A 14,258-nucleotide genomic window follows, 5' to 3' on the forward strand; every position below is an offset into this window, starting at 1 on the left:
ACCACTGTGAAGGATTACCCCTTCCTCCCACGTCACCAATCCGTGACGTCACTACACAGGCCCAGCTCTCCGGCGCCCCCTTTGTCTCTCAGGTCAGTAAAGGGACTGCACCTAGAGCAAATGGCCGCCGGGGAGACTGCCCTGTTACCCACCCTGGGTATTCTAAGATTCGCAATCAGAGTAAAAGGATCAGCCCAAAATTAATTTATGATTTAATTGCCTTAAGGGCGCACTAGATAATTACAAGAAATATACAATCACAATATATCAAGAGTTACAGTCAGAGTACAATATAACAACAATAATACAAGGCTTAAAGGTATAAAGCTGGAGGTCCATTTACCAGGTCGAAGGTCGCTTGTGGAAGCCGGGGGGCATAGCATTCCGCAGGTCCAAAAACTTAGTTGCCGGGCAGCCCCCAGAAAGCATGTGCTTGCTCCCCCCTGGCTGGCATACCCTGTTCCTTAAGATGTCATCATCATCATCTTCTTCTGTGGAGTGAGTCCCTCCCAGTGACCTCAGCGTCTTCTTATACCTGGCTGAGCCCCCCTGCCTGCAGCTGGGTGGGCTTAGCAATCTCCACCCCCTCTGTCTCCCTGCAAGATTTATTCCAATATCTAATAAATGGGATAACTTCTCTCAGGATGATCGGATCAGCACACGGGCAGTACCAGCGCCTGTGGTTTGTTCTGCCGGTCGTACTGGGATCAAACCTGGACCCATTCGGTCCCTGTGGGAGGCTGATCCCTATATCTCGGGTTTCAGACCTTCCACCGTCACGGGAGTCACACTGTTGGATGCACAATTTCTTTAGGGTAAGGAGAATATTTTTTATGAGCCTGTACCTCGGACGATGCGTCCATACTTCACAATTCCATGTTGGAGACGGTTTGGCTGGGCTGCCATAATAGATGTGTATCCAGTGGCCACTTGGCATGCGTGTTTTAATTAAGCCCCCAAGCATTTCCAAGCCCCCTGCTGGCGTGGTTTCCTCATGGGGCTTTGAACTACCATCTACAGTTTACACTGAGCTCAGCCCGTTAGCATACTAATAGGAACTCTATTCATTAGCAAAGGTGGGGGCCAGGAGCACTCCTGTGTCCAGGAGACAAAATGGAGTCACGCCAATCTGATAGCATGCCTGTTCCAAGATGGCGGCTGTTCCCTCATCACATAGACAATAACCACAGGTTTGTCGAATGAGTGTGTAATAAAGTTTAGTAGATTTGCGCAAATGAAAACCTGTGGGAGAAATATTTAATAAGATGGCGGTGGAGGAAGATTAAAAAAGGTTTACTGGGGGTAATATATCACAGTAAATCAAATAGCTGAAATAATAAGATCAGATAATTGCACTTAGTCCAACTAGATGATTGCGCTTAGCCCAGCTGTGGAGGAGGAAAAGGGGAAAAAATTAAAGTTGGATTGAATAGGAAACAGCACCACAGAAAACAATACACTCACAAAACAACAGAGTGGGAAACATGGTGGGTAGTGGAAGGGGGAACCAAATGTGAGAGGATAAGGGTAAACATGCAAATCAACACACAGCAATCTCCAGAAAAACTCTCCAGCTGCCTACTCCAAGCACTGAATTCTTTTCTTTACCACCAAACCAGGAACTCGAACTATCGCTGACAACTCCCAAGTGCCAGTGGTAGCATATATGGCCAATACAGAACAGCTGAAACAATTCAGGATGGAGAGCTCCAGGAGATAAACTGATACAGTTGACTCTGCGATGACGAGTGGGGGCCCACTGCTGGCACCGCACCCCCCCCCCCCCCCCCACCTGCTCTGCCACAGAATATAACTGTATCGTGCGCTGCGCATGCCGGTGCAGTTACAGTAGCATAGCTCTGGGTGGGCCCCCTCAGAGCATGGGACCCGGGGCGATGGCCCCCTCTCCCACCCCGGTAGCTACACTACTGCATCAATGGGTGTCTTCGTAGTTCTGGACAGGACTGGTCCTCCAGACCAATAGATGTTATCTCCAACTACTAAGGACAGAAATTCACTCCATACTCTTAATTCGGGTGATGCATGATTTCTCTGCAACTCGTTTATGCCTTTTTTCACGAATAATAAAATCATGCATCACCCGAATTGAGTGTACAGTGAATCCCTCTCCTTGGTCTATGGGTCACCTACCGCATTTCACAGTACCTTGAAGACAAGACCGTTTGCACACTAATTGTCTGCTATCTACTTTGTAACTTCTGCACATCGAGTTGGGGAGCCCAATCTGTTAACCCAAGATGTGATATAATCAACCATATGCCAGAATGTTTCTGTTAGTGCAGCATATTCTGGATCCATGTCTGCACATGGATCCAGCATTTGTCCCAAGAGATACTCGACTTTAGGCATCTCCTAGTCTGGTAACCATTATATACCTTTACTGGACAACTGTCATGGGAATACTGTGACAAAGAGGGGCCAGAAGATCACAGTGACTGGTTACATGAACTCCTGCACTGATTAGAACTGCTTCAGCATCCTATTAAACCGAGCAGATTTCCCTTGCTCTGTCATGTCAAGGGTTAATCAGTTCAGCATCTAGCTGATACAGCTGACCACATTGATGAGAGAAGGAGCGTTACGCTCTGTCAGGAAATATGAACAATTTCTTATTATTTCAATTACACATACAGGGCTCTCAGCTGCAGTTTCCTCTGCCTGCATGTGACTGTGTGCAATTTCACTCCCTCCCCCCTCCCTCTCCCCTGCTATACAGCTGTAATGTGAGACCAGCATGTCAGCAGCCCTCACTGACTAATTTATGGCCCTAAACTGAAGGTACAAAGTAGAAGCACATGGAAAAACCACAGTTTCTTTGTCCTTGCAAACGTAAATATCTTAGCACCGATTAATGATAGAAGTGGGACAAATACATCTTTGGCATGTGCCTCGGTAGAACTACCAGCCAGTGAGTTTTTCTGGGGTCCGGAACCAGAATAATCACAGAAATGGATTTCTGCGTTACCCGGGTCTTACTTCCACTTCATGTTTAGACTTAATAGAAAACAATTTTCAAACCAGAATGATGATGGTCCCACCGTCGCTCGACGAGGTTTCCACCCCGTGTTATGGAATCAATAAGGTTTCAGTCCTTGCGAAAAGGGGAGTGTATTCCATAGATCTGCCCACTCCATGAGACTCTTAGTTTTGGGCAAAGATGATTTTGGGAAGGTCCCCTCCCTCCGCCACCATATGGCATACCATTGCATGTTATGAAAGAACTGTAAGTTGATTTTAACCTTAAATCCCTGTTATTTTTGTAATTGTCTGTACATATGCTACTTGCCTCCTTTTATAATATCTTTTTATACGTTTGTAAACACTGCCTACCTTTTGGAGTAAAATAAATAAAATTACTAGCTTCGTTGCTCCTTGCTCTATAATGTACTGTCACGTCCTCTGAAGTAAATGATGCTACTAATTGGCTTGGCTCCTGACTCAAACTGATTCCTGATACCAAATTAGGAATAGGTGCTGGTGGCAAAGGAAGGTGTCCTGACCCGTTGGAAAAACAGGTAGTGACGGACAGCGTTGATAATTATTGTTCCCGCCTGAGTGGGAGTAGTTATATCACCCTCACTGCAGTGTGCCCATTAGCCAGTACATAGTAAGGCAGCCTTTCTGGTGACTAATTATCCTAGGTGCAGTACCCTGTCTGGCCTGAGGATAAGGGGGGCGCCAGAGAGCTGCAAGTTCCAAATCGGAACTGGGAAGTGGGATATAAATGTTAGGAGTTGAGTTTCCTCTGCTGCACAGGGGGAATCTCGATCCGTGTCTGCTGCGGTCTCCCATTCTGCATTGGCCGCAGGGGAGCCTGCTCAGCGGAGACATCGCTCCCAGTGTCTCACTGAGACTGGTACTCTGCAAAGGGTTACTACTGCCTCTCCAGGCTCTGCTATGGTACCCTGCACTGATCTGCAGCGAGCAGGCTTTTCTGGGTCTAAGTCCTGCTTTGCACACACTGATCATGCCCAGGGCAAGATCTCTCAGTGGAGATCTAGGGTCACATGCTCAGGAAGGTCCTGTAGGTGCTAGGACTTAGTCCTGCTTTGCACACACTGAGCATGCCCAGGGCAAGATCTCTCAATGGAGATCTAGGGTCACATGCTCAGGTACTGCTGCAAATCCATTGGTCCTTCTTTGAAGTGTCCTGAACGTGCTGCAGCTATATAAGCTTCGCATGACCGCACGGCCATGCACTAGTATACTATTGTTATCGTGTGTGTGTTGATGAGTGCAAGTCGTTCCTTAAAAAACCCATCCCTTGTGTATAACTGTTCGCGTACGGTGTATGGCTGCAATCTAGCAACCGGCTGTACTCACAACCTTAAAGCTACGTTCACATTTGCGTTGTGCGCCGCTGCGTCGGTGACGCAACGCACAACGCAAATAAAAATGCACCAAAACTCACGCAATAACGCTGCGTTTTGCGACGCATGCGTCCTTTTTTGCCGAAATTTGGGCGCAAGAAAAATGCAACTTGTTGCGTTTTCTGTGCCCGACGCTTGTGGCAAAAAAACCGCATGCGTCGCACAACGCAGCACACAAAAACGCATGCATCCCCCATGTTAAATATAGGGGCGCATGACGCATGCGTCGCCGCTGCGTCACCCGACGCAAACACGCAAAACGCTAATGTGAACGTACCCTAACACACAAAGCAGCGTCTAACTGCTGTGACCGCCAGTGCAGTGCCATGCGCTATTAGTGCGCTTACCTTACCCAAGTCTGGGTGGTTAGTGGCGTCCGCTAGTGTGGCACAGCATACACTTCTGTGCACAATAGTTACCTCTGATACCCCTATTGTGGTGTCAATCGCAAGAGGTCTACACTAACTCTAATCCTGTGTCCTGGGATAGAGTTCTGTGGTTCCTTGCTTGCGCAGGGATCGCTTCCTTCACACAGGGTGACTTAATAACTTAATATATTCAGTGCGTTCCGCCAACCCTAACAATAGATAAATGACATATGGGTGTCAGCGGTGGGGATGATAAAAATATTCCCACGCTCCCTTTCCCATCATCCTCCTCTCAGCATCTGATGCAGACACTGACAGTGGGTGCGATGATGTCACTACCCAGCGACCACTGTTAGGAGATGAGCGGGAGCTCGGAGCAGCGCAGGAATCAGGAGGAAGAGAGGTGAGTATTTATTTTTTTAATGGGGCTGCATTATAATACAAAGGCTGCCTATGAGGTGCATTATAATAAACAGGCTGCTTATGGGGGTGCATTATAATAGAGAGGCCGCGTATGGGGGGCTGCATTATAATAGAGAGGCTGCCTATGAGAGGGGCTGCATTATAATAGAGAGGCTGCCTATGAGAGGGGGGCTGCATTATAATAGAGAGGCTGCCTATGAGAGGGGGCTGCATTATAACAGAGAGGCTGCCTATGAGAGGGGGGGCTGCATTATAATATATATATATAGGCTGCCTATGAGAGGGGGCTGCATTATGTTGCAGAGGCTGCCTATGTAGGGGGGCTGCATTATATTACAGAGGCTGCCTATGAGAGGGGGATGCATTATAATATATAGGCTGCCTGTGAGAGGGGAGCTGCATTATAATACAGAGGCTGCCCATGAGAGGGGGGCTGCATTATAATACACTGTGTGCAGAATTACCGCATATACTCGAGTATAAGCCGACCCCCCCTAATTTTGCCACAAGAAACTGGGAAACTTAATGACTCGAGTATAAGCCTAGGGTGGGAAATGCAGCAGCTACCGGTAAATGTCAAAAGTAAAAATAGATACCAATAAAAGTAAAATTAATTGAGAAATCATTTGCCCAATATAATGCTGCACAAATGTTGATTATGGCCCCATAAGATGCTCCATAAAGATATTTGCCCCATATAATGCAGCACAAATGTTATGACCCCATAAGATACTCCATACAGACATTTGCCCCATGTAATGCTGCACAAACGTTAATTGTGGCCCCATAAGATGCTCCATAAAGATATTTACCCCATGTAGTGCTGCATAAACGTTATTGCCCCATAAGATACTCCATACAGACATTTGCCCCATATAGTGCTGCACAAACGTTGATTATGGCCCCATAAGACGCTCCATACAGACGCTTGCACCATATAGTGCTGCACAAACGTTATGGCCCCATACAGACTCTTGCCCCATAGTGCTGCACAAATGTTATGGCCCCATACAGACACTTGCCCCATATAGTGCTGCACAAACGTTATGGCCCCATAAGATGCTCCGTACAGACATTTGCCCCATTTGCTGTTGCTGCGAAAAAAAAAAAAATAACATACTCACCTCTCCATCGCTCAGGCCCCCGGCACTTTCAATATTCACCTGACTTCGTTCCGGCACAGCTCCATCTTCAGCGTCTTCTGCACTGACATTCAGGCAGAGGTGTTGTGAATTCTGTGGCAGAGCTCCCTCCTGTGGTCACAAGTGGTACTTCGGCTGGTTCTCTCTGTGAGCTTCCGTTGGTGGAGGAAAGTGGTACTGCGGCTTCTGAGTTTCCTTCCTCAGGTGATGTGGTGAGGTCGTTAGGTGCTTCTCTATTTAACTCCACCTAGTGCTTGATCCTGGCTTCCAGTCAATGTTCTAGTATTGGACCTGTTTCCTCCTGGATCGTTCCTGTGGCTTGCTGCTCTGCATAGCTAAGTTCCACTTTGCTATTTGTTTGCTGTTTTTTTCTGTCCAGCTTGTCAATTTGTTTTTTCTGCTTGCTGGAAGCTCTGGGACGCAGAGGGTGTACCTCCGTGCCGTTAGTTCGGTACGGAGGGTCTTTTTGCCCCCTTTGCGTGGTTTTTGTAGGGTTTTGTGTTGACCGCAAAGTTACCTTTCCTATCCTCGCTCTGTTCAGAAAGTTGGGCCTCACTTTGCTAAATCTATTTCATCTCTACGTTTGTCTTTTCATCTTTACTCACAGTCATTATATGTGGGGGCAAGGTAGGCTTATTTTCTATCTTCAGGCTAGTTAGTTTCTCAGGCCGTGCCGAGTTGCATAGGCAGCGTTAGGCGCAATCCACGGCTGCCTCTAGTGTGGTTGGTGAGGATCAGGGATTGCGGTCAACAGAGGTCCCACGTCTCAGAGCTCGTTCTTGTTTTTTGGGTTATTGTCAGGTCACTGTATGTGCGCTGACCTCTATGTCCATTGTGGTTCTGAATTACCTTTCATAACAGTACTGGAAGCCAATGTATCAATGATTCTCAATAGAGAGAAAAAAGAAGTTCTGAGACCATTTTTTTTTTCTTTGCACTGTGTTTTGCCTTTTTTTTCCCCTAGACATTTGGGTGGTTCAGGACACAGGTGTAGCAATGGACATTAAAGATCTGTCTTCATGTGTGGATCAGCTCACGGCAAGAGTACAAAGTATTCAAGACTTTGTGGTTCAGAATTCTATGTTAGAACCGAGAATCCCTATTCCTGATTTGTTTTTTGGAGATAGAACTAAATTTCTGAGTTTCAAAAATAATTGTAAACTATTTCTGGCTTTGAAACCTCGCTCCTCTGGTGACCCAGTTCAACAAGTTAGGATCGTTATTTCTTTTTTGCGTGGCGATCCTCAGGACTGGGCATTTTCCCTTGCGCCAGGGGATCCTGCATTAAGTAATATCGATGCATTTTTCCTGGCGCTCGGATTGCTGTACGATGAGCCTAATTCTGTGGATCAGGCAGAGAAGAATTTGCTGGCTCTGTGTCAGGGTCAGGATGAAATAGAGGTATATTGTCAGAAATTTAGAAAGTGGTCCGTACTCACTCAGTGGAATGAAGGTGCGCTCGCAGCTATTTTCAGAAAAGGTCTCTCTGAAGCCCTTAAGGATGTTATGGTGGGATTTCCTATGCCTGCTGGTCTGAATGAGTCTATGTCTTTGGCCATTCAGATCGTTTGACGCTTGCGCGAACGTAAATCTGTGCACCATTTGGCGGTATTACCTGAGCTTAAACCTGAGCCTATGCAGTGCGATAGGACTTTGACCAGAGTTGAACGGCAAGAACACAGACGTCAGAATGGGCTGTGTTTCTACTGTGGTGATTCCACTCATGCTATCTCTGATTGTCCTAAGCGCACTAAGCGGTTCGCTAGGTCTGCCACCATTGGTATGGTACAGTCAAAATTTCTTCTGTCTGTTACCTTGATCTGTTCTTTGTCATCGTATTCTGTCATGGCATTTGTGGATTCAGGCGCTGCCCTGAATTTGATGGACTTGGAGTATGCTAGGCGATGTGGGTTTTTCTTGGAGCCCTTGCAGTGTCCTATTCCATTGAGAGGAATTGATGCTACGCCTTTGGCCAAGAATAAGCCTCAGTACTGGACCCAGCTGACCATGTGCATGGTTCCTGCACATCAGGAGGTTATTCGCTTTCTGGTGTTGCATAATCTGCATGATGTGGTCGTGTTGGGGTTGCCATGGCTACAAGTCCATAATCCAGTTTTAGATCGGAAATCCATGTCTGTGTCCAGCTGGGGTTGTCAGGGGGTACATGGTGATGTCCCATTTCTGACTATTTCGTCATCCACCCCTTCTGAGGTTCCTGAGTTCTTGTGTGATTACCGGGATTTATTTGATGAGCCCAAGTCCGATACCCTACCTCCGCATAGGGATTGTGATTGTGCTATCAATTTGATTCCTGGTAGTAAATTCCCTAAAGGTCGACTGTTTAATTTATCTGTGCCTGAGCACGCCGCTATGCGGAGTTATGTGAAGGAATCTTTGGAGAAGGGGCATATTCGCCCGTCATCGTCGCCATTGGGAGCAGGGTTCTTTTTTGTAGCCAAGAAGGATGGTTCACTGAGACCTTGTATAGATTACCGCCTTTTAAATAAGATCACGGTTAAATTTCAGTACCCCTTGCCATTGTTATCTGATTTGTTTGCTCGGATTAAGGGGGCTAGTTGGTTCACTAAGATAGATCTTCGTGGTGCGTATAATCTTGTGCGTATTAAGCGAGGCGATGAGTGGAAAACTGCATTTAATACGCCCGAGGGCCATTTTGAGTATCTAGTAATGCCATTCGGACTAGCCAATGCTCCATCAGTGTTTCAGTCCTTTATGCATGACATCTTCCGAGAGTACCTGGATAAATTCCTGATTGTGTACTTAGATGACATTTTGATCTTCTCGGATGATTGGGAGTCTCATGTGAAGCAGGTCAGAACGGTGTTTCAGGTCCTGCGTGCTAATTCTTTGTTTGTGAAGGGATCGAAGTGTCTCTTTGGTGTTCAGAACGTTTCATTTTTGGGGTTCATCTTTTCCCCTTCTGCTATCGAGATGGATCCTGTTAAGGTCCAAGCCATCCATAATTGGACTCAGCCGACATCTCTGAAAAGTCTGCAAAAGTTCCTGGGCTTTGCAAATTTTTATCGTCGCTTCATCTGCAATTTTTCTAGTATTGCTAAACCATTGACCAATTTGACCAAGAAGGGTGCTGATTTGGTCACTTGGTCTTCTGCTGCGGTGGAAGCTTTTCAAGAGTTGAAGCGTCGTTTTTCTTCTGCCCCTGTGTTGTGTCAACCAGATGTTTCGCTTCCGTTCCAGGTCGAGGTTGATGCTTCTGAGATTGGAGCAGGGGCTGTTTTGTCGCAGAGAAGTTCTGATTGCTCGGTGATGAAACCATGCGCCTTCTTTTCCAGGAAGTTTTCGCCTGCTGAGCGTAATTATGATGTGGGCAATCGAGAGTTGCTGGCCATGAAGTGGGCATTCGAGGAATGGCGTCATTGGCTTGAAGGAGCTAAGCATCGCGTGGTGGTCTTGACTGATCATAAGAACTTGACTTATCTCGAGTCCGCCAAGCGGTTGAACCCTAGACAAGCTCGTTGGTCGTTGTTTTTTGCCCGTTTTGACTTTGTGATTTCATACCTTCCGGGCTCTAAAAATGTGAAGGTGGATGCTCTGTCTAGGAGTTTTGTGCCCGACTCTCCGGGTGTATCTGAGCCGGCGGGTATCCTCAAAGAGGGAGTAATTGTGTCTGCCATCTCCCCTGATTTGCGGCGGGTGCTGCAAAAATTTCAGGCTAATAAACCTGATCGTTGCCCAGCGGAGAAACTGTTTGTCCCTGATAGGTGGACGAATAAAGTTATCTCTGAGGTTCATTGTTCGGTGTTGGCTGGTCATCCTGGAATCTTTGGTACCAGAGAGTTAGTGGCTAGATCCTTCTGGTGGCCATCTCTGTCGCGGGATGTGCGTACTTTTGTGCAGTCCTGTGGGATTTGTGCTCGGGCTAAGCCCTGCTGTTCTCGTGCCAGTGGGTTGCTTTTGCCCTTGCCGGTCCCGAAGAGGCCTTGGACACATATCTCTATGGATTTTATTTCAGATCTTCCCGTCTCTCAAAAGATGTCAGTCATTTGGGTGGTCTGTGATCGCTTCTCTAAGATGGTCCATTTGGTACCCTTGTCTAAATTGCCTTCCTCCTCTGATTTGGTGCCATTGTTTTTCCAGCATGTGGTTCGTTTACATGGCATTCCAGAGAATATCGTTTCTGACAGAGGTTCCCAGTTTGTTTCGAGGTTTTGGCGAGCCTTTTGTGGTAGGATGGGCATTGACCTATCCTTTTCCTCGGCTTTCCATCCTCAGACTAATGGCCAGACCGAACGAACCAATCAGACCTTGGAAACATATCTGAGATGCTTTGTTTCTGCTGATCAGGATGACTGGGTGTCCTTTTTGCCTTTGGCTGAGTTCGCCCTTAATAATCGGGCCAGCTCGGCTACCTTAGTTTCACCGTTTTTCTGCAACTCTGGGTTCCATCCTCGTTTCTCTTCAGGGCAGGTTGAGTCTTCGGACTGTCCTGGTGTGGATACTGTGGTGGACAGGTTGCAGCAGATTTGGACTCATGTAGTGGACAATTTGACTTTGTCCCAGGAGAAGGCTCAACGTTTCGCTAATCGCAGACGCTGTGTGGGTCCCCGACTTCGGGTTGGGGACTTGGTTTGGTTATCTTCTCGTCATATTCCTATGAAGGTTTCCTCTCCTAAGTTTAAACCTCGTTTTATTGGTCCGTATAGGATTTCTGAGGTTCTTAATCCTGTGTCTTTTCGTCTGACCCTTCCAGATTCATTTTCCATACATAACGTATTCCATAGGTCATTGTTGCGGAGATACGTGGCACCTATGGTTCCATCTGTTGACCCTCCTGCCCCGGTTTTGGTGGAGGGGGAGTTGGAGTATATTGTGGAGAAGATTTTGGATTCTCGTGTTTCAAGGTGGAAACTCCAGTATCTGGTTAAGTGGAAGGGTTATGCTCAGGAAGATAATTCCTGGGTCTTTGCCTCTGATGTCCATGCTCCCGATCTTGTTCGTGCCTTTCATATGGCTCATCCTGGTCGTCCTGGGAGCTCTGGTGAGGGTTCGGTGACCCCTCCTCAAGAGGGGGGTACTGTTGTGAATTCTGTGGCAGAGCTCCCTCCTGTGGTCACAAGTGGTACTTCGGCTGGTTCTCTCTGTGAGCTTCCGTTGGTGGAGGAAAGTGGTACTGCGGCTTCTGAGTTTCCTTCCTCAGGTGATGTGGTGAGGTTGTTAAGTGCTTCTCTATTTAACTCCACCTAGTGCTTTGATCCTGGCTTCCAGTCAATGTTCTAGTATTGGACCTGTTTCCTCCTGGATCGTTCCTGTGGCTTGCTGCTCTGCATAGCTAAGTTCCACTTTGCTATTTGTTTGCTGTTTTTTTCTGTCCAGCTTGTCAATTTGTTTTTTTCTGCTTGCTGGAAGCTCTGGGACGCAGAGGGTGTACCTCCGTGCCGTTAGTTCGGTACGGAGGGTCTTTTTGCCCCCTTTGCGTGGTTTTTGTAGGGTTTTGTGTTGACTGCAAAGTTACCTTTCCTATCCTCGCTCTGTTCAGAAAGTTGGGCCTCACTTTGCTAAATCTATTTCATCTCTACGTTTGTCTTTTCATCTTTACTCACAGTCATTATATGTGGGGGCTGCCTTTTCCTTTGGGGTATTTCTCTGAGGCAAGGTAGGCTTATTTTCTATCTTCAGGCTAGTTAATTTCTCAGGCCGTGCCGAGTTGCATAGGCAGCGTTAGGCGCAATCCACGGCTGCCTCTAGTGTGGTTGGTGAGGATCAGGGATTGCGGTCAACAGAGTTCCCACGTCTCAGAGCTCGTTCTTGTTTTTTGGGTTATTGTCAGGTCACTGTATGTGCGCTGACCTCTATGTCCATTGTGGTTCTGAATTACCTTTCATAACACAGAGGCCGCGCACTAACCACATCATCGCGCCCTCTGACCTGAGCGTCACTGCAGAAGATGCTGAAGATGGAGCGGCACCGGAACGGGGAGCAGGTGAATATTGTGCAGCGCTCCCCTCCCCATTATACTCACCTGCTCCTGGCACGGTCCCTGCAGGTCCCTGGCTTCCCGGCGCCGCAGCTTCTTCCTGTACTGAGCGGTCACCGTTACCGCTCATTACAGTAATGAATATGCGGCTCCACCCCTATGGGACGTGGAGCCGCATATTCATTACTGTAATGAGCGGTACCATGTGACCGCTCAGTACAGGAAGAAGCTGGGGCGCCGGGATGCCAGGGACCTGCAGGGACTGCGCCAGGAGCAGGTGAGTATAATTAGACATCCCCCGCTCCCCCTTCCCTGCCGACCTCTGGGTATGACTCGAGTATAAGCCGAGAGGGGGACTTTCAGCCCAAAAAAAATGGACTGAAAATCTCGGCTTACACTCGAGTATATACCGTATTAGGCAAGTTGTATTTTAGAGGATTATTTTTATTATTTATCAACAACTATGTTCTCAATCAACCCAAAAGACTCATAAATATCCAAGCTTAATATTTTTGGAAGTTGGAGTGGTTTTTTTCTTAGAAGGATATCTGTTTGTGCAGGTAACCTTTACTGTGCAGAATTATTAGTCCACTTAATAAAAACCAAATATAATCCCATCTCACTTGTTTATTTTCACCAGGTAAACCAATATAACTGCACAAAATTTAGAAATAAATTTCTGACATGCAAAAACAAAACTCCCAAAAAAATTAATGATCAATATAGCCACCTTTCTTTATGATGACACTCTATAGCTTACCATCCATAGATTCTGTCAGTTGCTTGATCTATTTACGATCAACATTGCGTGCAGCAGCCACCACAGCCTCCCAGACACTGTTACGAGAGGTGTACTGTTTTCCCTCCCTGTAGATCCCACATTTTATGAGGGACCACAGGTTCTCTAAGGGGTTCAGATCAGGTGAACAAGGGAGCCATGTCATTATTTTTTCTTCTTCGAGACCTTTACTGGCCAGCCACGCTGTGGAGTAGTTGGAGGCATGTGAAGGAGCATTGTCCTGCATGAAAATCATGTTTTTCTTGAACGATACCGTTGTTTTCCAGAAACTGGCAAGAGGTCTGGGAGTTGAGCTTCACTCCATCCTCAACCCGAAAAGGTCCCACAAGTTCATCTTTGATGATACCAGCACATACCAGTACCCCACTTCTACCTTGCTGGCATCTGAGTCGAAGTGGAACTCTCTGCCCTTTACTGATCCAGCTTCTGGCCCATCCATCTGGCCCATCAAGAGTCACTCTCATTTCATCAGTCCATAAAACCTTTGAAAAGTCAGTCTTAAGATATTTCTTGGCCCAGTCTTGACATTTTATCTTATGTTTCTTGCTCAAAGGTGGTCGTTTTTCAGCCTTCCTTACCTTGGCCATGTCCCTGAGTATCGCACACCTTGTGCTTTTTGTTACTCCAGTAACGTTGCAGCTCTGAAATATGGCAAAACTGGTGGCAAATGGCATCTTGGCAGCTTCACGCTTGATTTTCCTCAATTCATGGACAGTTACTTTACGCCTTTTTTGCCCAACATGCTTCTTGCGACCCTGTTGGCTATTTGCCATGAAACGCTTAATTGTTTGGTGATCACCCTTCAAAAGTTTGGCAATTTCAAGTGCTGCATCCCTCTGCAAGACATCTCACAATTTTTGACTTTTCAGAGCCCATCAAATCTCTCTTCTGACCCATTTTGCCAAAGGAAAGGAAGTTGCCTAATAATTAAGCACACCTTATATAGGGTTTTGATGTTATTAGACAACACCCCTGCTCATTACAGAGATGCACATGACCTGATTTACATAGTTGGTAGTTGGCTCTCAAGCCTGAACAGCTTGCAGTAGGACAACATGTATAAAAAGTATCATGTGATCAAAATACAACTTGCCTAATAATTCTGCACACAGTGTACATAGGCTGCCTATGAGATGGGGGCTGCATTATAATAAATTGGCTGCCCATGAGAGGTGGGCT

The sequence above is a fragment of the Ranitomeya imitator genome, chromosome 1, assembly GCF_032444005.1.
Source record: "Ranitomeya imitator isolate aRanImi1 chromosome 1, aRanImi1.pri, whole genome shotgun sequence".
NCBI lineage: Eukaryota > Metazoa > Chordata > Amphibia > Anura > Dendrobatidae > Ranitomeya > Ranitomeya imitator.